The 23,766-nt window shown below is 45.0% G+C and overlaps 2 protein-coding genes across 5 annotated transcripts in view; one reads left to right on the top strand and one right to left on the bottom strand.

Annotated features, from left to right (window-relative positions):
• Positions 1 to 18,843, bottom strand: part of B3GNT5 (UDP-GlcNAc:betaGal beta-1,3-N-acetylglucosaminyltransferase 5) — a 42,603-nt gene extending 23,760 nt beyond the window's left edge. The window contains exon 1 of the mRNA XM_056565305.1: positions 17,666 to 18,843. The gene's annotated coding sequence lies outside the window, so the exon portion shown is untranslated. The remainder of the gene's footprint in view (positions 1 to 17,665) is intronic.
• Positions 1 to 23,766, top strand: part of MCF2L2 (MCF.2 cell line derived transforming sequence-like 2) — a 503,791-nt gene that overhangs the window by 215,997 nt on the left and 264,028 nt on the right. The gene's annotated exons all lie outside the window — the stretch shown is intronic.

The raw sequence follows: 23,766 nt of genomic DNA, 5'->3' as shown, positions 1-23,766 counted from the left end.
TATATATATATATATATATATATATATATATATATATATATATATATATATATATATATATAAAATATATACACACACACACTTTATGTAAACATGCTACACGAAGCATGTTAAATAGGGAGTTTCTATTAGCTTTCCAAGCAGAAATTCCAGTTTATGAGCAATCTATCATGAACAATCTATTCATTACTAGTCAGATTTGTTTGAAAAGTGAAGCCAAAAGTTTAATAGACAGTACAAAATGGACAGAAGAAACCAGTCGTTCTAGAGACATGGAGGAAAATTAAACTCCGGGGTGGGCTGGGTGACTTTAGATAGCAGTATAATTACGGGCAGTTCTAAAAAAATGCAAAACAGCTTTTGAACAGTGAAGAAACAAACGCAGCACTGCTGCAGATCTGGTTGTAAATTTTAGACTAAGTTCTTACACAGTATTTTGGTAAGTATTTTTAGCCAAAACCAGGAGTGGAACTAACAGAAAAAGATCACTAGATCATGAGTGTGGACATTTTCTGCTATTATTCATCGGCACAGATCCCTTATTACATGATTTTATGATGGGTCAAAACAACCTTATGATCCGATGAAAGAGCATTTGCAACAAGGAGATCTTTGGCCATGCAACCCATTATGGGTCAAAAAGTTCTATCAAGTGCTGCAGCTTGTCCTGTTCACTTGAACAGAGTGCAGGATGTGGCAATTGTACAAGTTTAAATGAGTAACAAGGAGATATTTATACTTTTCCTTCCTGCTGAATTCACTTTATGCTGTAGCTCCAAATACTGTACGACGCAATGCATTTATTCAAGCCAAAAGTCCCATTCACACACTATTTTCTAACTTTTTAATTAGACTTATCTCTAGGATACACCCCTACTTTAAAATTGGTGGTTGTCTGACCTGCAAGTCCTTGATTGTTTTTTAGAGCAGTGCTCTTGGCAAACCGGCTGTACAGTAAGCTCCATTGTGCTTCAGTTCTAGTGCGCAGCTGGTGGCCAGGCACTGCTGTACAGGGAAGGTCTGAAGGGGACACCAAAGAGACCCCCTACTTTCAGGACTGGTGGGGGTCCAGAAGTTGGAGGCAAATCCTATAGCCATATGCTATAAGAGTTGGAATATTGCTTCAAATTGAAGAATATCATTGTTTATGGTTTGCGTATTGAAGCAGTTGGAAAGTGAGACTAGCAGTAGAGTTAAATTATTCAGAACCTCGCATTATATCTATGTATGAGAGGTGCTAAACTTGCATTATACTAGCTCGTTAGGTGAAACTCATTCATGTTACAAAAAAGCTTTTGAAAGGAAATCTTCGTCTACCCAAATCCTCTTGTTGTTGACTACTATAGGACACAATGCTAATTACTGACAGATGTCACTGCTAATCCTAGAAACAGAAGTTACTGTCCTTAACCCCTTAAGGACGCAGGACATAAATGTATGTCCTGGTGAGCTGGTACTTAACGCACCAGGACGTACATTTACGTCCTAAGCATAACCGCGAGCATCGGAGCGATGCCCGGATCATGCGCGGCAGGTCCCGGCTGCTGATCGCAGCCAGGGACCCGCCGATAATGGCGGACATCCACGATCCCGGGGATGTCCACTATTAACCCCTCAGATGCCGTGATCAATACAGATCACTGCATCTGCAGCATCACGGTCACTAAAATTGATGATCGGATCGCCCGCAGCGCTGTCGCGGCGATCTGATGATCCAGCACGGCAGATCAACACCTGGCTCCGCTGCCTTCCCGACATCTTCTGCTCTGGTCTGCGGGAAGGCAGATCAGAGCAGAAGATGACAGATAGCAATGAACAGTATTAGCAATCGAATGATTGCTATAAAAAGTCCCCTATGGGGACTATTAAAGTGTAAAAGTAAAAAAAAATTGAAAAACCCCCTTCCTCCAATAAAAACGTAAATTGTCCCATTTCACCCCCAAAATATGTTATAAATATCTGGACTATTAAAATAAAATGTTAATGATACCGTACGGTGAACGGCATGAACGTAAAAAAAATTAAAAATAAAAAAGGACAAAATAGCTGCTTTTTTAAAATTTTTATATAACATTTTATTCCCCAAAAAATGGATTAAAAGTTTTATATGGTATCAATAAAAAGTTCAGATCACGGCGCAAATTTTTTCCCCCCAAAATTAGCAAAATTGCATTTTTTTATTTTTTATTTCCCCATTACAACAGACAACTGGTCGCGCAAAAAACAAGCCCTCATACTGGTCTGATGAAAATCTAAAAGAATTTTTTTTTTTTGAAGGTGAGGAGGAAAAAACGAAAAACGTAAAAATAAAATTGTCCTTAAGGCCCAAATGGGCTGAGTCCTTAAGGGGTTAAATGCCACAAGTTACATTCAGAAAGTGCAGCTGAAGTGTACATGGCACAAGTATTGCTCCATACTCCCAATACTGGGTGGCAGCTAGTCAAAAGGTGCCTGCTCCATATCAAATAAAAAAAAAAAAAAAAAAAAAAAAAATGGTTTTCTTCAATTCACAAAGGACATATAAATAGGAAAAAAAAAACTTGACATATGCTAGACAGCATGTAATTTTAGATTGTTCAGAGCTCAAATTTCTTTATCCCCCCCTTACAGACACACAGTGGAAACTTATACATTTATACAATGAATAACACAAAAGAAACAGTCTATGTTTAAATGTTTGTAGTGCATGGGCAATGTAATTGCTAGGAAATCTTCGGTACATATGATATGTAGAATGTATTTGTCCCCATTCACCTATCAGAAGACAAAAGGGTATTCTATTGGCCTCAGCGGTTATAACAGGGTTGACTATATCATTCCACCCTTCGGCTAACAATCGGATATATCTGAAGGACGGGACAGCAGTCATAAAAAGTTCTGTGTCCTGTAACTGTATTATACCCACTGCCAACAAGTAAAGCTTCATGGCTTTATGTGTTGCCAAGTACATACACAATGCTCGCTCTTACTCACGATTTATACCTTTGGCCTCCACTGGGTTGGTATACAGTAGTTTTTCGATACAGTATTTTTTTGGGAAGGACACTGATGACAGATGCAACTGGAAAGGACATGTTCAAACACTGCCAATGTCCTGTTGCAGTTTTTTCGGGTACGGAGTATAAAATCCACATTGTAAAAAATGTAGTACATGTGAAATATATACGTTTTTCAAACCATTTAGTAGCATTTGCATTACATAATTCACAGCTTCTAAACATACCCATATGTTCTGCGATTTTTTTGCCAGAGAAGGGAATATAAAAAGCATGGGCGTTGGGTGAAAGGTAGAGACCCCAATGTTGATGGGGATAGGTTGGCAATAGGGAGAAGTATATGTAAGAAAGGGAGCAGTATGTGTGCAATAGGGGGCCACAGGGAGCAGTATAAAGGGGAAGGGACATAGAGATCAGTATTGCAGTATATGTGAAATAGGGAGCAGTATTTAGGGAGAGGGGCATAGTGGGCAGTATGTGTGAAATACTGGTCATAAGAAGCAGTGTGTGAAGAGAGGGAATCTTTTGGCATGATTTGAGGTCTGAATCCAAAGATTACAAATAATTACCTATCCATGAGATAGATTTTAAGTATCTGATCGGTGGGGTCAGACCACTGGAATCACCACAAATCATGAGAACAGAAGTTCCTGTCCTTCCAAATGGATGGAGGAGCGGCACATTACCTACCGCTCCATTCATTCTCTATGGGACATATAAACTTGTCAATGTACAGAGATCCCATCGAGAATAAGTGGAGCGGTGGACGATCATGTGTGCTACTGCTTCAATCACCTTGGGAAAAGGAACCTCTGTTCAAGATCGGTGGGGGTTCCAGTGGTCGGACCACACTGATCAGATGCTTACAGTATCCCCAGTGAATTGCTGATTAGTTTAAATCTTGGGGTAACTTATTTTATAGTTTGATCTGGCACTCATTCTTTTGTAGTTACCCCCTTTCTATGACCTTTACGCCTGTCCACAGGCTTCATAATACGAGGATAGTATTTTAAAAAGGTATCGGCCAGCACTGGAGGCATGGTAATAGGGGCATATGGGGCAGCCACAGTACTAGCAACAGAATGACAATGTAAAGAATGGGGATTGTTCTGCTATAGAGGGTGGGCATGCCTGCAGAAGTGAGGGGCCACATGTCTTCTTATAGTCTGCAGTCATCAGAAAACCTCATATGTGTATGGGTAGGATGGAGAAGACAAAGTCTATATTCAGATAGGATTCCACCCTGTAGTCACTGGACGTAAAAGTTCTGTATTTTGTGACTGCATCAAATCAGGTTAGACAGGTTAGATTTTTCCCCCCCCACGATTCCCCCCCCCCCCCCCATGATAAAAGAAAATCACTATAGATCTTAAATGTGGACCCTATGATACTTTTGTTTTATGGCTTTAGATGCATTTCCTTTTTTAAGATTGAGCTGAGAGAGTACACATTTGTTTTGCAGATCTGCTCAGAAATACATTGCAGTCCATAGGGCCGGCACTAGCTCCACAGACAGGAAATTTCAGCTGGAGATTCTGTGGTGTAAACCCGGCATTACAGTGTCGAGGCCTTAAAAGGAGCTACTATTACTGATTGTCGGTACTGGGGAGATCACCATTTTAGTGGAAACTATTGCTGTATGAAATACAAAAGGTGACAGACTACGGCATGGTAGTTGCAACGATTACATGGGTTGCATAGTCAAAGATTGCCTTGTTTCTCATTGAACCATGCTGCATCACAGCAATTATTGCAAACTGAATTCCATGCATGATTAATTTATCACGTTTGTCAGGTCACGGTCACCACCATTTCCAGTTTGCAATGTAAACCCATTCACTCAGAGTAGCTGAGAAGCAGCACGATTCAGGGAGCAGGAAACGACAATTCTTTAACTGTGTGATCAATAGGCCCCATTTTAAATTTTGCCTAGGGCCACACTGAATACAAATTAAAAGATTTGTGGGGGACATTTTTCATTGTCTTTAGAGCCTTTTTTGGGCTTATATTTGGCGCACTCATGCGACTTTTGGCTGTAAGTAAAAAGCTACCTTGAAAAAGTCAATTTCAGTTTTCAGTGGTAACTGATTTATTAAAGAGTACAGTCACTAAACTTTTAATATATTGTTCCTTATGTAATTATAAGACACTTTGCTATTTACTTGCTGTTAAAATTCCAAACCTTTATATATGTTTTTAATGTGTAGCCACTGCTACTTCATGGTGTGATGCTGTATGCACGGCAATATTAACGTTTGCAATAAGTCCCGATAGGTAAATACAGGTGGTGCTCTACATATGATGCTTATAGATATTGCACATAAAGTAGTCAGGAACGAAAGGTAGAAATGGAGCAGGATGAATCGCTGATGTAGCATGAAACAATTGGACAGTGGTCCCTCAACATACGATGGTAATTCGTTCCAAACGACCCATCGTTTGTCGAATCCATCGTATGTTGAGGGATCCGTGCAATGTAAAGTATAGGAAGCTGTACTCACCTGTCCCCGTCGCTCCGGACCAGGTCCTCACCGCTCTCGATGCTGTCCCGCTGCTCCGGTGTCTTCTTCGCGATCCTCCGGCTTCTTCCGCATCTTCTGCAGGGTCCGGGCCTCGCTTTCTGGTGACGTTATTACGCTGCTGCGCCCGCGCGGCGTGCGTAGTGACGTAATAACGACGCCGGAAAGCGAGGCCCGGAGCCTGGAGAAGATGCGCAAGACACCGGAGGATCGCGAAGTGGACCCAGAGCAGCGGGGATAGGTAAGCGAACCTGCCAGGGATGCTTAAACTGCTATCCGACAGCAGCTTAAGCATTCTGCGCTGTCTGATAGCAGTTAATGCGATGGCCCCGACCTATAAAAGCATCGTATGTCGATGCTGACATCGACATGCGATGGCCTCTGAGAGGCCATCGTATGTCGATTTTATCATATGTCGGGGCCATCGTAGGTCGGGGGGGTTACTGTATTTGTCTAATCATCATTCATTAGCTATATACAGTAGTTTCCCTCTTTCAGCTGTCAGTTACAGGCAGGAAATAAGAGAAAAGTGTAATTCTCAAATACACCTTGTCTTGGTGTAAACCCCTCACGGAGACTAGCCCCCACCCTTCAGGACAACACCACCTGATTTCTGTCCGATTTCTGTTTGGTCTAGTGCAGGAAACAAGGAAAAAGTATTTTAGGAGTCATCAGGGGCCAAAGGAGCTGCCAAAACCACATGAATAACTACAGGGGACAGCACAGGTATTGTGGGGACTTTGGGGGCATTTTTATTTTTCTTAACTTCCCTGGAGTACCCCTTTTAATGCAAATGTTGCACAAAAAGTCCCAATCCCTCCAAAACACAGCAAATCTACATCAGCCCAGACCTGGCTTACAAGAATGCCTTTGGAGAACACTTTCAAAAAGTTGCACAAAGAGTGCAGAAAAATCGCATAGGAGAGGAGGAATCATACAAAAAGTTGCACATAGGCAAAACATAAATTACTTTAAAACTCACTTTCAAAAGACAAAAATGATAAGTCTCCCCGACTCTTCAGTGTTTTGAACCTATTTTTCAGTATGACTCACTAACACTAGCCAAAGTACTGCTGTGTAAAAGGGGCCTTATGCATATATAGCACCATAAAGTTACATACATTTTATCCCCTGATTATCACTACTACTATCAAGAACTGACGATCCTGCATTACGTGAAAAAAAATTGATCTGTGCACTACGTAACAAGCTAGCAAACAACATGACCTTTCCAGTTATATTATATTTTGCAATAGGCAAAGCATGGGAGCATGTGATCAGGATGGCGTCTGCACTAAGTGTCTGGGCTGGGACTATTAGCTATTAAGAGGCAAGTTTACAGGTTTTATCAGGGGATATCTTTCACCTATTTCAATAGGTATAACACATCATGTTTCCTTTAAGTAAAGTACTTTTTTTTACCTAAGTGAAACATGACTTGTTATACCTATTGCAATAGGTGAAATATATCACCTGCCGATAGGGGATGAGTTTTCGATCACAGGGGGGTTCCCCGCTTTTTCTCCGGGAACGGGACAGGTCGATCCCCGCACGCAGTGGCTGCCATCACATCCCTTCTATTTATCTCTATGGGAGAGCCACTCGGCTATCCCATAGAGATATATGGAGGGGGCATGTTGGCCGCCGCTTCATGCAGGGATCAACACGTTCCATTCCCGGGGCCCCATAAAGGAGATCGCGGTGGGGGTGGCGGGGGGCTAGTTGGCGGGGTGCATCCCAGTGGTTGGGGATACTTTTTTTCTATATGATTCTTCTCCTTTAAATGCTAGGAATTAACTGGTATTTTCATAACAGCTTAACATCAAGAGCACTGTGGTCAGACTGGAAAGACCCCCACAACTTTCTCTAGCACATACAGCAGTGGATAAGTACTAGAATGCTTAAGATTTTTAAATAGAAGTAATTTAAAAATATAAACTTACTGGCACCTGTTTATTTGAAACCTTTTTTTTTTCCTACCAGAGTACCCCTTTAAGTTGGTGCTAAAAGAGATCCCTCTTTTCAAGCTTATGTTCACATATTGTAGAGGTCACCAGTGAATGTAGCATTGCAAAGCATGACATTTATTCAACCTGGCATTGATTAGACCACCATATCACACTGAAGGACCAGACTGGCACTGCGGATTTCCCCATTTAATTAAAATGGCTGAACTCTGCAACAGGCAGAGAGCTGAATATCTGCACTATTTCCCAAAGACTCCAATTTTCTGCATCATGTGAATTGGATCTTGAAAATCCAATTTAAAAACATTGTAGTATGCCCAGGGCTGTGGAGTCTGAGTCAGAGTCAGACGAAATTTTGGGTACCTGGAGTCTGAGTTGGCAAACAATGCAACGACTCAGACTCCTACTAAATTTAGATTGGAATAAAAAAAAAAAAAAGCAAGTTTAAATGTCCCAATTCACAAAAAGTTATAATTAATTACTTCGCTACTGTAAGCAATGCATGCAGTGCCTCATGTAACCGCAAAACGAACACGTTAAAGGGGTTCTCCGGTGCTTAAACATCTTATCCCCTATCCAAAGGTAATTGGAGATAAGATGCCCGATCGCGGGAGTCCCGCCGCTGGGGACCCCCGGGATCATGCACACGGCACCCCGCTTGTAATCAGTCCCTGGAGCGTGTTCACTCCGCGACTGATTACCGGCTACTAAAGGCCGGGCGGCATGTGATGTCACGCCTGCGCTCCGGGGACTGATTACAAAACGGGGTGCCAAGTGCATGATCCTGGGGGTCCCCAGCGGCGGGACTCCCGCGATCAGGCATCTTATCTCCTATCCTTTGGATAGGGGATAAGATGTTTAACCCCTTAAGGACCAGGCCATTTTACACCTTAAGGACCGGAGTGTTTTTTGCAATTCTGACCACTGTCACTTTAAACATTAATAACTCTGGAATGCTTTTAGTTATCGTTCTGATTCCGAGATTGTTTTTTCGTGACATATTCTACTTTAACTTAGTGGTAAAATTTTATGGTAACTTGCATCCTTTCTTGGTGAAAAATCCCAAAATTTTATGAAAAAAAATGAAAATTTTGCATTTTTCTAACTTTGAAGCTCTCTGCTTGTAAGGAAAATGGATATTACAAATATATATTTTTTTGGGTTCACATATACAATATGTCTACTTTATGTTTGCATCATAAAATTTATGAGTTTTTACTTTTGGAAGACACCAGAGGGCTTCAAAGTTCAGCAGCAATTTTCCGATTTTTCACAAAATTTTCAAACTCGCTATTTTTCAGGGACCAGTTCAGGTTTGAAGTGGATTTGAAGGGTCTTCATCTTAGAAATACCCCATAAAAGACCCCATTATAAAAACTACACCCCCCAAAGTATTCAAAATGATATTCAGTAAGTGTATTAACCCTTTAGGTGTTTCACAGGAATAGCAGCAAAGTGAAGGAGAAAATTCAAAATCTTCATTTTTTACACTTGCATGTTCTTGTAGACCCAATTTTTGAATTTTTGCAAGGGGTAAAAAGGAGAAAATTTTTACTTGTATTTGAAACCCAATTTCTCTCGAGTAAGCACATACCTCATATGTCTATGTTAATTGTTCGGCGGGCACAGTAGAGGGCTCAGAAGGGAAGGAGCGACAAATGGTTTTTGGGGGGCATGTCACCTTTAGGAAGCCCCTATGGTGCCAGGACAGCAAAAAATACACATGGCATACCATTTTGGAAACTAGACCCCTCAGGGAACGTAACAAGGGGTAAAGTGAACCTTAATACCCTACAGGTGATTCACGACTTTTGCATATGTAAAAAAAATATATATATTTTTTACCTAAAATGCTTGGTTTCCCAAAAATGTTACATTTTTAAAAAGGTTAATAGCAGAAAATACCCCCCAAAATTTGAAGCCCAATTTCTCCCGATACAGAAAACACCTCGCATGGGGGTGAAAAGTGCTCTGCTGGCGCACTACAGGTCTCAGAAGAGAAGGAGTCACATTTGGCTTTTTTGAAGGAAATTTTGCTCTGGGGGCATGCCGCATTTAGGAAGCCCCTATGGTGCCAGAACAGCAAAAAAAAAACCACATGGCATACCATTTTGGAAACTAGACCCCTCGGGGAACGTAACAAGGGGTAATGTGAACCTTAATACCCTACAGGTGATTCACGACTTTTGCATATGTAAAAAAAAAAATTTTTTTTTACCTAAAATGCTTGTTTTCCCAAAATGTTTACATTTTTAAAAAGGGTAATAGCAGAAAATACCCACCCAAAATTTGAACGTAACAAGGGGTAGTTTGAACCTACAGGTTCAAACTACAGGTGTTTCACGACTTTTGCATATGTAAAAAAATATATATATTTTTTTTTACCTAAAATGCTTGTTTTCCCAAAAATTTTACATTTTTAAAAAGGGTAATAGCAGAAAATACCCCCCCAAAATTTGTTAGGCAATACCCCATATGTGACCCTAAACTGTTGCCTTGAAATACGACAGGGCTCCAAAGTGAGAGCGCCATGCGCATTTGAGGCCTAAATTAGGGACTTGCATAGGGGTGGACATAGGGGTATTCTACGCCAGTGATTCCCTAACAGGATGCCTCCAGCTGTTGTAAAACTCCCAGCATGCTTGGACAGTCAACGGCTATCTGGCAATACTGGGAGTAGTTGTTTTGCAACAGCTGGAGGCTCCGTTTTGGAAACAGTGGCGTACCAGACGTTTTTCATTTTTATTGGGGAGGGGAGGGGGGTTGTATAGGGGTATGTGTATATGTAGTGTTTTTTACTTTTTATTTTATTTTGTGTTAGTGTAGTGTAGTGTTTTTAGGGTACAGTCGCATGGGCGGGGGGTTCACAGTAGTTTCTCGCTGGCAGTTTGAGCTGCGGCAGAAATTTTGCCGCACCTCAAACTTGCAGCCGGATACTTACTGTAATCCTCCGCCCATGTGAGTGTACCCTGTACATTCACATTGGGGGGGGGGGGGGGGGGGAACATCCAGCTGTTGCAAAACTACAACTCCCAGCATGTACGGTCTATCAGTGCATGCTGGGAGTTGTAGTTTTGCAACAGCTGGAGGCACACTGGTTGTGAAACACCGAGTTTGGTAACAAACTCAGTGTTTTGCAACCAGTGTGCCTTCAGCTGTTGCAAAAGCTACAACCCCCAGCATGTACGGACAGCGGAAGGGCATGCTGGGTCTTGTAGTTATGCAACAGCTGGAGGCATACTACTTTGGCTGGGGATGCTGGGGATTGTAGTTATGCAACAGCTGGAGACACACTGGTTTGCTACTTAACTCAGTGTGCCTTCAGCTGTTGCAAAACTACAACTCTCAGCAGTCACCGACAGCCAACGGGCATGCTGGGAGTTGTAGTTATGCAACCAGCAGATGCACCACTACAACTCCCAGCATGCACTTTAGCTGATTGTGCAAGCTGGGAGTTGTAGTTATACAACAGCTGAAGGTACACTTTTCCATAGAAAGAATGTGCCTCCAGCTGTTGCAAAACCATAAGTCCCAGCATGCCCATAAGGGAATGCTGGGAGTTGTGGTGGTCTGCCTCCTGCTGTTGCATAACTACAGCTCCCAGCATGCCCTTTTTGCATGCTGGGAGCTGTTGCTAAGCAACAGCAGGAGGCTGTCACTCACTATCAACGATCCTCGCCGCACAGGTCAGTCCCTCGTCGTCTCCGCCGCCGCCGCTGCTCCTGGGGCCCCGATCCCAACAGGGGCGCCGGGGATCGGGGTCCCCAGCACCCGGGGTGCACGTCCCGCACCCGCTCACGTCTTCCGGAAGAGGGGCGGAGCGGGTTGCGGGAGTGACACCCGCAGCAGGCGCCCTGATTGGTCGGCCGGTAATCCGGCCGACGAATCAGGGCGATGGTGAGGTGGCACCAGTGCCACCTCACCCCTGCTGGCTCTGGCTGTTCGGGGCCGTCTCTGACGGCCCCGATCAGCCAATAATTCCGGGTCACCGGGTCACTGGAGACCCGATTGGCCCGGAATCTGCCGCAGATCGCTGGACTGAATTGTCCAGCGATCTGCGGCCATCGCCGACATGGGGGGTCATAAAAAACACATGACGTTCTCATACGTCATGTGTCCTTAAGGACTCGGAAATGGAGACGTATGAGAATGTCATGTGTCCTTAAGGAGTTAAAGGGGCATTCCAGGCAAAAACTTTTTTATATATATCAACTGGCTCCAGAAAGTTAAACAGATTTGTAAATTACTTCTATTAAAAAATCTTAATCCTTCCAATAGTTATTAGCTTCTGAAGTTTTCTGTCTAACTGCTCTATGATGATGTCACGTCCCAGGAGCTGTGCATGATGGGAAAATTTCGACATAGGAACTGCACAGCTCCCGGGACGTGAGTCATCATTGAGCAGTTAGACAGAAAACAAAAAAAACATTTTTTTTTTTTTTTTTAGCCTGGAATACCCCTTTAAGCACCGGAGAACCCCTTTAAGTGACTGAAGAAGCATGCTTTTCATGTGCTTTACTATTTGGCACACAACACACAATTAGGAGTGGCAATACTTATACTTTCCATAGTGTTGTGTCCTGCTGTTACAGGGAACCCATGGGTAACCTAGCCTCTCACTGATAAGGGATTAAGTAAATATGTTTTTTTGCAGGCCTAGAGACACTTGCCTAAGTGAAGGGAATGGAGGGTCAATAGTTCAAGACTGAAGCTGTAAACCATTGGAAAAACTGCTGCCATTCAGCTAAGGCTATAAAAACTTGTAAACTCCACTGTAAACTCGATTGTTAGCTTAAAGGGGTACTCCGCCCCTAGACATCACGAGGGGCAGAGCCGTGATGTAGCGATGCTCCGGCCCCTGTATCGCCCGTCATTATGCACAGAGCGAAACAGGGGCTAAGGGAAAGGGGATAAGATGTCAGATCGCCGGGGTCCCGCTGCTGGGGACCCCCGGGATCGCCGCTGCAGCACTGCGCGCTCATTACTGCACAGAGCGAGTTCGCTCTGTGCGTAATGACGGGCGATACAGGGGCCGGAGCATCGTTACATCACGGCCCCGCCCCTCATGATGTCACGGCCCGCCCCCTCAATACGAGTCTATGGGAAGGGGCGTCGGGTTGTCACGCCCCCTGCCATAGACGTGCATTAAGGGGGCGGGCCGTGATGTCACGAGGGGCAGAGCCATAATGTCACGCTGCTCCATCCCTTGTATCGCCCATCATTACGCACAGAGCGAACTATCTCTGTGTAGTAATGAAAGCGGGGTGTCGAAGTGGCGATCCCGGGGGTCCCCAGCAGCAGGACCCCGGCGACCTGACATCTTAACCCCTATCCTTTGGATAGGGGATAAGATGTCTAGGGGTGGAGTACCCCTTTAAACATGACTATGGGATTCTACTAGGGAAATCATGTTTTATAGTAAATACCCCTTCCTGGATCCTCCCACTGCCCTTTCTTCAGCAGCATATCAGCACACAAACTGTTCAATACAGTAGACTGTTGGCTTCCCAACCAGTAGTCCTGTGGTAATGACATGTATGTTGCCTTTCTTTCCTTCAAGGAATGTATAAAATAATTAATAATTAATAAAGAGGAGTCGGAACATTTATCTACCGACTCCACAGCCCTGAGTATGCCCATTACAGACTCTTCTTCCCCTAATCCGCTTTGTGTGAACCTGGCCTAAATCAGCCAAAATGTAAGAAAATGTGATCACCTCAGGTAGGCACACGGCACTGCATCTAGTGTCCTGGAAATAGCAATCACCAAACCACTTGTCACCAATTTATAATCTTAAATGGGGGTACTCTAATTTCAATAAAAACATAACTGCTACCTGCTAGGGCTATGAATTAAAAAGATACTCTGCACTGAAATGGTCTAGCTCCAATGCCTCTGTTTACCTACCCCTATGACGGGCTCTCCCAGCTCACCTGCTGACATTCCAAACATGCTGCAACCAATCACTTAATCTGTAATGTGTTCATAGGTACATAAAACAGATACAGTGGGGATGACTTAAGCACTGATGCTGATAAACCCCCTTTAACCCCTTAAGGACCCAGTGCGTATGGGTATGCCCTGGCTCCCTGGTGCTTAAGGACCTAGGGTGTACCTGTACGCCCTTGGGAATTTCGGTCCCCGCCGCATGCCAGGCAGGCACAAGCCAGGATGACTGCTGATTTTTATCAGAAGGCATCCCATGCAAATGCCGCCCCCCCCCCATGTTAGCGATCGCCGGTCAATTCAGAACGGAAATCTGCGGGGATTCTGGGTCATACGGGTCTCCAGTGATCCGGAAAATAAAGGGGATCGGGAGTGTCCAAGACACCCACAATCCCCCTGAAGGGATAGGAGTGAGGTAGCAGGGATGCCACCCCTCCTATTGGTCGGTCAGAAGCAACCGACCAATAGCAGAACGGGGGTGGGGGTTTAAAGTTCGGTTCCCCCATTTTGCCCACCCACAGTAGTGCGGGAAGAACGGGGGAACTGTGCTGTCATCCCGGAGGTCCACTTACCATCGACGGCGACGACGTGCGGCTGGCTCCCTGGTGCGGCGTGCTGCAGACTACGGAAGCCGGTGAGTTGCCTAGCAACATCTGGAGGGCTACAGTTTGGAGACCACTACAACTCGAGAGAAATTGGGTTACAAATTTTAGGGTGATTTCTCTCAGGGGTGTGGAAATTTGTTCAAGGTACTAAAATGGAACACAATCTACTTGTCCCTCAAGTAAATCCACTTTTTCTGGTAGATGAAATAATGTCAACCAAAATAGTACGATCCCCCCACTAGACCACAAGGGATGGATAAGATTCCTTTAGACACTGCTGTCAACTTAGACAGCGGTGATCTAATGGTTTAATAGCCGGCCACGGTGATCGCAGCATGCCAGGCTATTAGCGGCGGTAGAGCTGTAGCTAGCTCCTTTTACGCTCGAGCCAAGCCCCCCCCCCCCCACCATCTGACCCCTATAACTCCAATTTTTCCATATACAGGGATGTATGAGGGTAATCTTATGTGCCGTGATCTGTAGTTTTTATCGGAACCATTTATTATCAGAACTTTTATTAGTGCAGTGTGCAGTAATGATAGCGGGGTGCCGCAGCCGAGATCCCTGGGGTCCCCAGCAGCGGGACCCCGGCAATCTGACATCTTATCCCCTATCCTTTGGATAGGGGATAAGATGTCTAGGGGTGGAGTACCCCTTTAACACTTACTGAATGTCATTTTGACTACTTAGAGGGGTGCAGTTTTTATAATGGGGTCATTTATGGGGTATTTCTAATAAGAAGGCCCTTCAAATCCACTTCAAAACTGAACTGGTCCCTGAAAAATTCCGATTTTGAAAATGGTGTGAAATATTGCTGCTGAACTTTGAAGCCCTCTGATGTCTTCCAAAAGTAAAAAACATGTCAACTATATGATGCAAACATAAAGTAGACATAATGTATATGTGAATCAGTGTATAATTTGGGATGTCCATTTTTCTTGAAAAGTTTGAAAATTTTGCATTTTTTATATCAAATTTTGGAATTTTTCACCAAGAAATGATGCAAGTATCGACAAAATTTAACCACTAACATAGTAGAATGTCACAAAAAAAATATCTCGAAATCAGAATGAAAAGTATAAGCATCCTAGAGTTATTAATGCATAAAGTGACAGTGGTCAGATGTGCAAAAAATGTCCGGGTCCTTAACCTCTTGCATACGCCCTGCATCCCGAGTGCTTAAGGACGTGGGGCGTATGCATACGCCCATGGAAATTCCGGTACCCGCCGATAACCGGTTGGGGACCGGATCGGGATACCTGCTGAAATCATTCAGCAGGCATCCCAGCACATCGCCGAGGGGGGTCCTGACCCCCCCCCCCCCATGACGGTGATTGCAGAAAATCGCATGTTAATTCTGACATGCGATTTTCTGCTATTCTGGGCTGATCGGGTCTCTGGTGACCCGATCAACTGGAAAACACGGATGATCGGAGCTGTCAGTGACAGCCCCGATCATCCTGAGGGATAGGAGCGAGGTTGCAGTGCTGCGATCTCCTATCCCCTGCCATTGTCAGAACTGATTCTGACCAATGGCAGAGCAGGACAGGGGGTTGCCATGCCCTGCATGTCGGGCAGAACGGGGGGAGAAGATGGAGGCCGGTACCTTACCTGAAGATGGCCTGGAGACCGCAGATCGTCGCTGGAGACTGCAGATATCCCGACTCAAGTAGGGAAACGACGGTGGGGGGAATGAAAGTGAAGTGATCTTTACTGTGACAACCACTAGGAAGGTAGAACTGCAACTCCCAGCATGCCCAGACAGTCAAAAGGCTGTCTGGGCATGCTGGGAGTTGGAGTTTTGCAACATCTGGAGGGTCAAAGTTTGGAGACCACTGTTACCTTTACATTTACATGTAAATTTTTGAAAATTGCTGCTCTACTTTGAAGTCCTCTAATTTTTTCAAAAAGTAAAAATATGTCCATTTTATGATGCAAAAAAAAGTGGACATATTGTATTTGTGAATAAAAATTTAAGTTAGAAAAATGCAAAATTTTCAAAAATTTCATGAAATTTGGGGATTTTTCACCAAAAAAGGATGCAAGTAACAACGAAAACTTACCACCAAAATAAAGTAGAATATGTCACGAAAAAAACAATCTCAGAATCAGAATATTCGGTAAAAACGTTTTAGAGTTATTAATGCGTAAAGTGACAGTGGTCAGAATTGCAAAAAAAGGGCTCAGTCCTTAAGGTGAAAAAGGGCTGCGTCCTTAAGGGTTTAAAGGAGTACTCCGGGCCTGAGACATCTTATCTCCTATCCAAAGGATAGGGGATAAGATGTCTGACCACGGGGGTCCCGCTGCTGGGGACCCCCGCAATCTTGTATTCGGCACGCCCCCTCCCATAGACTTGCATAGCGGGGGTCGGGTGGGGTGGGGTGACGTCACACGGGGCGGAGTCGTGACATCACGATACTCCAGCCCCGTGGTCACCACCTGGCTGTTTGTGAGCTGGCACCGCAGCGCGCAGCTCAAACAGATGGGTCCCCAGTGGTGGGACCCCCGTGGTCAGACATCTTATCCCCTATTCTTTGGATAGGGGATAAGATGTCTCAGGGCCGGAGTACCCCTTTAAGGTGAAAATGGGCGAGGTCTTGAAGGGGTCTATGTTTAAAGGGGAAGTGCAGGCATACTGTCCTATCACCATAAGGTGTGGACAGACAACTGTGCAGTCAGGTAGCTGGAACAACCATGTGATGCCCAGCAACTATTGTGCATGAGTCCTATTCCAATGAATATGCCCTTTGCAGGACACTCACTGGGTGTTGGTTTGTTGCCCCAGCAACCTGACCTCCCTACTGCTGCTAGGGAAATGTAGCATTACACAGTAACCATTCAATTCAGGGTGGTTCTGTCACATAGTGACACCCTGTTTAGTTGTGAAACATAAATCTGGCACATAGTGCAACCTGTTGTGAAATATTTGAGCACCATAATGGGGTTTTCTGGTCGAATAAATGCCTTACTGGCGTTTTCTGATACAGTAAGTTTCCATTAAGCTCTGTGTCAGACGCACAAGACACTGTCACTATAAGGTCTGGAGTGCCTTGTTAGTCCCTCAAGTCACCAATGGAGGTCCAAGTAGTCAGCGCCTCATTTATAAAACATTGGTGCCATGGGGGGGGAATGGAGCCACCAGAAAGGGGAACCTAATGTAAACCAGCAGTCAGTAATGTCCATTATAAAGAAGACTAATACTAAGCATATATAGTACTAATATAAAAGAAACTATAGAGAAGATACAAAGATATTACAGATATAATACTACTACTTCAGAAAAAGATAAACTATAGTATAAATATTTCAAAGACAATACACAGAAACACTATAAACATTACAGAAGACAAACTAGCATCGTTGATCTAATATTTATAAATATCTGTGATATTTATACTATTACATGTATCTTCTGTAGTATTTATACTATAGCATCTCTTATTATTTATTGTATTACCACTAGATAAGACACATAGAAGTATTACAGAAAATACTAACTAAACTATATACACATTTTAGAGAATATTCCTACTATAATATAACTAATAGGAAAGATACATACTATACAATACATACTAATAAACTCTATAAATACATGGTATAGATAGAAATGGACTGGAAGTCCAACTGACCGGAGGAGTCACGGTGAGCGAGCCGGCCGAGTGGGTGGAGGCCGCGGCTGCTTCTCCTTCCACACAAGCGCCCAGTGTGCGGGGAGATGGACTGTGTGTAATGATCCGGAGAGGTTTTTTTTTTTTTTCCCCCTTGACTTGTGCTGGCCACCGGTCACGTGATCTCGCGCAGCATACGGTGACTGTATCTAGGAGGATGGAGCTGCTGCCGTCTGGAGGCCGCGGGAAGTTTTCTCGTCTCTGATAAGTGATACGTCTGGGAAGGCTGTAATAAGTCCTGCTCTGTCAATTACAATGGGCGTTTACTGACTAGAGGCTACTCCAAGCCGTGCCCCGTAGAGGCGGCGGAGATACCGAAGTGTAGTGTAAGAGCTCGGGCTCGTATGTGGACAGCGGGGGACACGAGGCACACTACAAACCGCTGCCCGGACAAGGCGGCCAATCACCTCACAGCGTTTATCTCGCAGAACATGGACGCAGCGATCTGATTGGTTGCCTTGATGCTCCGGGAACCTGATTCACTTTTAGTTATTTTGTGTGGATACAGATTCCAGTTTTTTAGCATCATTGCTTCAAAAGGAAGAAAAAGCCCACCAGTTTTGTATGAGAAATGAGGATTCCCTTAAAAACCAAGAAACTGCTGGCAGATATCTTTCACACTGTCTTAGAGCCAGTTCACACTATGGATATTCTTTGTGGATTTCCTTGATGTCAATAAGATTCCATCACACAGTTCACACTATGGATATTCTTTGTGGATTTCCTTGATGTCAATAAGATTCCATCACACAGTTCACACTATGGATATTCTTTGTGGATTTCCTTGATTTCAATAAGATTCCATCACACAGTTCACACTATGCAATTCCACAATCTGGATTCCTTCAAAAGAGTGAACCTTTTTTATTCTTTTGGCAGAATCCCATTTGTCAAAGTTAAATTCCGGGCGGTACCGATTGCGGAGTGTGCAAGCGGAATTCCACTCAGAAAAGCTTTCCGTAGTATGAACGAGCCTTTAGGTGTAGAATACACACAGACATTTGTATGGGAATCCCTTGTGTAAACAGGGCTTTATTTCAACACGTCTACTTAAAAAAGTGTCAGCAAAAATAACGACCTTTATACTTATTTATTATCACTATGGCTTTTTCTTTTATCTAGAAAACTAAAAGACCTAGGGAGAGATTTATTAAAACCTGTGTACAGGAAGAGTTGCAGAATCAGAATGCTTCTTATAGGAGAAGTCCCATGCCTTGAAGTACAGAAAAACTTATCACCTATCCACAGGATAGAGGATAAGTTTTATATTGTGAGGGGGTCCGGAGGTCCCGCTTCAGGCAGGGGTCGTGATGCGCCCCTCTGGCTGTTCCAACATAACTATTACTTATATGTCAAATAAAAATATAGGATAGGTAAATTAGCCATAACCTACCCCTTTATGTGAATAATGGAGTTTTTGTGTTAATGGGGAACTCTGGCGCAAAGACATCTTATCCCCTATCAAAAGGATAGGGGATAAGATGCCTGATCTCGGGGGTCCCGCCGCAGGGACCCCCGTGATCTTTCACACAGCACCCTGTTACCATCAGCCCCCAGAGCGTGTTCGTTCCAGGTCTGATGACTGATGATCACGGGGTCGGAGTATTGTGACGTCACGGCTCTGCCCCCGTGTGACGTCACGCTCTGCCCCCTCAATGCAAGCCTATGGGAGGGGGCGTAAGCTTGCATTGAGGGGGCGGGGCATGAGGTCACACAGGGGCGGAACCATGATATCACAATACTCTGACCCCGTCATCGGAAGTCATCAGACCCGGAGCGAACATGCTTCAGGGGGTGATGATAACAGGGTGCTGCTTGAAAGATCACAGGGGTCCCCAGCAGCGGGACCCCCGTGATCAGGCATCTTATCCCCTGTCGTTTGGATAGGGGATAAGATGTCTTAGCCCCAGAGTACCCCTTTAAGTTTTATGCAAGTACATTGAACTTCTTGTACCTTAATCCAGAAGCTCCACTCTTCATCTCTTGCTGTGTGAGTCAGTCCGACTCGAAAGCCACACTCTCCCCACATGCCATGCCCGTGCCACACCCACCCTTTAAGCCACACCCCTTTATGATCTACCCTTTTTGTGCATCGATCTGGCTTACCAATCATGCCCACAAAGCCACGCCCCTTCTGTTTTCAGCTTGCAATATCTTCATCACAACTCAGCCCCACCTGAGGACGAGATATGGGGACTGGATAATGGGGACGGGATATGAGGGCAGAATATGAGGACAAAATATTAGGACAGGATATGGGGTAAGGATATGAGGACAAAAGCTTCCTCCTTTGTTGGTTTTCCTTCCCCACAAGGAATATAAAAATGATAAATGTAACATTTTTACCACGATTTTTGAAAATTACAGCAGAAACAATCAAAATACATAACATATTCAACATGTGAACACTGCCTAAAGACTTCGGATTTTCATAAAACACCTCAATTTAGATTTTATGTCAAATCATTATTGCCTCTTGGCAGTATTTCTCCAAAAAACACAGCCTGAATAAGAAAACATATAATAATGTGAACTGACCCAGCCTACTTTTGAGTCTCATGAGTTCACTTGGGTGAACTCCAGCACCAGAAGCCTGATTAGATTAACGGTGCATGTCTCTCTGCAAATCCAGAGGATTCATGGGAAATGTAGGCAACATTACCATTTTAGTGATGGATTTGCATCTAATATGCAGCCCAACCCATGTCTGCCACATTAGCTAAAATAGGTAAGCACAAGGCATATACACGAACCTCTACATTATTCCCTTATAATAGTCTATTCTGCACTATATAAGAAAAAGAATCATGGAGTGTTTCCTTAAAGGGGTACTCCACCGAAAAACATCTTATCCCCTATCCAAAGGTGGGACTCCCATGATCTCCGGGCTGGCAGCGTTGGCGTCCGGAACACGGAAGCTTGGCACTTCTGCGTTCGTGATGTCACGCAACGCTCCCTCCATTCATGTCTATAGGAGGGGGCGTGACGACTAGTATAGAGCCGTCACGCCTCCTTCCATAGATCCGAATGGAGGGGGCATGGCAGCTGTAGTCGCCAGTCAACCAGCACAGAGCGGAGTTCGTTCTGTACACGAATGGCAATGGTCCCCAGTGGGGGGACCCCCCACGATCAGACATCTTATCCTCTATACTTTGGATAGGGGATAAGATGTTTTTTGGTGGAGTATCCCTTTAGTGGCTTGCAGCACATTGTAAAATATATCCCTATGACTAATGAAATTAACCAGGACTGATCTCTGACAGTGTACAATGGCTACATTTGTACATATGGCTGGCAACTCAAATGTTTCTGTTAGTAGTAGACAGCAGTGCATGACGACAGTAGAGACAAATGGGCCACACATGAGCCTACTTAATCCCTCACTTTTGTAATGACCCCCACACCTCCACCCCTCTGTCATTTTGTATAAACCATAATGCCACTATATGAAGTAAGAATCTGGAGCTCATGGTCTCGGATATTCAGGAAAATATTTTATTTTGGTAATAAAATTTAAACAACAATGGTATGTACCATATAAAGTAGTTCAAAACGTGTGCCACTAAAGTCAGAATGCATTGTAAAATAAATCAGTACATACATTAAATAGATAAATGTGCATATAAAATGTTCAGGATCACCATATATTGAATAAAATTAATCCCACAATGGATACAAGTTGGTTACAAGTAGTGACTAAAAAGCTATTCCTTATGGTTAGCTACACTTTTTTGTAGTTACAAGGAAGATTGCTCTTTCTTTTAGTATTGAATCGCTATATCAGCTAATATAATATGTTGGTAATACGTTGGTATTCATTGTAGCAAGTTTGTATCAGATGTATATGTATGATTATCATACAAGCTGCTGAAGAAAAGACCTACAGAGGTCTTGAAACGCATCCAGCTAGGTATTGGAATCACCACTGACTACCCACAGTGTGACCAATTGGATTTACTATTGCACCGCATACCTACTATCACGCCTGCTTATTAAACAGCAAGGAGCTTGTGCTACCTACCACAAGGACAACACCCAGGATCCTCACACAGATATTTTATCCCCACGGAGCAGGAGTGCTGCAGTCTACCCAACCAGAGCCCATCTGTCCATGCTGCAACATATAGGAGATGGCCAAATATCCTGCAGCATACCCTCTTGCTATAGAGAGCCAGCGGTGAGGATAAAGACCTGCACGTCTGTCACGATGCCGGCTGGCAGGAGGTGGATCCTCTGTGCCAGAGAGGGATAGCGAGGACCGTGCTAGTGGACCGGTTCTAAGACACTACTGGTTTTCACCAGAGCCCGCCGCAAAGCGGGATGGTCTTGCTGCGGCGGTAGTGACCAGGTCGTAACCACTAGCAACGGCTCACCTCTCTGGCTGCTGAAGATAGGCGAGGTACAAGGGAGTAGGCAGAAGCAGAGTCGGACGTAGCAGAAGGTCGGGGGCAGGCGGCAAGGTTCGTAGTCAGGGGAGATAGCAGAAGTTCTGGTACACAGGCTATAAACACACAAAACGCTTTCTCTAGGCACAAGTGCAACAAGATCCGGCAAGGAAGTGCAAGGGAGGAGGATAGATATAGTCAGGGACCAGGTGGAAGCCAATTAAGCTAATTGGGCCAGGCACCAATCATTGGTGCACTGGCCCTTTAAGTCTCAGGGAGCTGGCGCGCGCGCGCCCTAGAGAGCGGAGCCGCGCGCGCCAGCACATGACAGCAGGGGACGGGAACGGGTAAGTGACCTGGGATGCGATTCGCGAGCGGGCGCGTCCCGCTGTGCGAATCGCATCCCCAACGGCCATGACAGAGCAGCGCTCCCGGTCAGCGGGACCGACCGGGGAGCTGCAGGGAGAAAGACGCCGTGAGCGCTCCGGGGAGGAGCGGGGACCCGGAGCGCTAGGCGTAACAGTACCCCCCCCCTTAGGTCTCCCCTTCTCTTTATCGGGTAACTGCCTCCCCTGGGATGAGGACACCGGGAAAGGATGGAGGGATTCCTCAACGGCAGGCAGAACCGCAGGAGTAGGAATGGGGAGAGAGGGCAGAGGGCGAGACCTGGCACGGGGCAGTGTGACACCAGGACGAGGGCCATGAGGGGACACAGAAGCTTGCCTGATGGAACTGGGAGGGGGGGAGGGGCATTTCCTGTGGCAGGCAGAGTCCTTAATGACCTTAGGGGGACCGGATACAGGAGGAACCACAGGGTCACGGCAGGGAGTACTGGGAACCGGTTTTAGACAGTTCTTGGAACAAGAGGACCCCCAACTCTTGATCTCCCCAGTGGACCAATCCAGGGTAGGGGAATGAAGTTGAAGCCAGGGAAGTCCAAGGAGAATTTCCGAGGTGCAATTGGGGAGGACCAAAAGTTCAATCCTCTCATGATGAGATCCGATGCTCATAAGAAGGGGCTCCGTGCGGAAACGTATGGTGCAATCCAACTTGGCTCCGTTGACCGCGGAAACGTGGAGTGGCTTGACAAGACGGGTCACCGGAATGCGGAATTTATTCACTAAGGACTCCCGAATAAAATTCCCAGAGGCTCCAGAGTCCAGGCAGGCCACGGCTGAGAGAGAAGAGCTGGCTGAAGTAGAAATCCGAACAGGCACCGTGAGACGTGGAGAAGCCGACTTAGCATCAAGAGACGCCACACCCACGAGAGCTGGGTGCGAGCGTGCGTTTCCCAGACGTGGAGGACGGATTGGGCAATCCACCAAAAAATGTTCAGTACTGGCACAGTACAGGCAAAGATTCTCTTCCTTACGGCGATTCCTCTCTTCCAGGGTCAGGCGAGACCGATCCACTTGCATGGCCTCCTCGGCGGGAGGCCTAGGCGCAGATTGCAGTGGAGACTGTGGGAGAGGTGTCCAGAGATCTAAGTCTTTTTCCTGGCGGAGCTCTTGATGCCTCTCAGAAAAACGCATGTCAATGCGAGTGGCTAGATGAATAAGTTCATGAAGATTAGCAGGCATTTCTCGTGCGGCCAGAACATCTTTAATGTTGCTGGATAGGCCTTTTTTGAAGGTCGCGCAGAGGGCCTCATTGTTCCAGGATAATTCTGAAGCAAGA

This window comes from Hyla sarda, chromosome 3 (assembly GCF_029499605.1).
Source record: "Hyla sarda isolate aHylSar1 chromosome 3, aHylSar1.hap1, whole genome shotgun sequence".
Lineage (NCBI taxonomy): Eukaryota > Metazoa > Chordata > Amphibia > Anura > Hylidae > Hyla > Hyla sarda.
The sequence above is the reverse complement of the archived record's forward strand: the minus strand, read 5'-3'. Positions and strand labels throughout refer to the sequence as shown.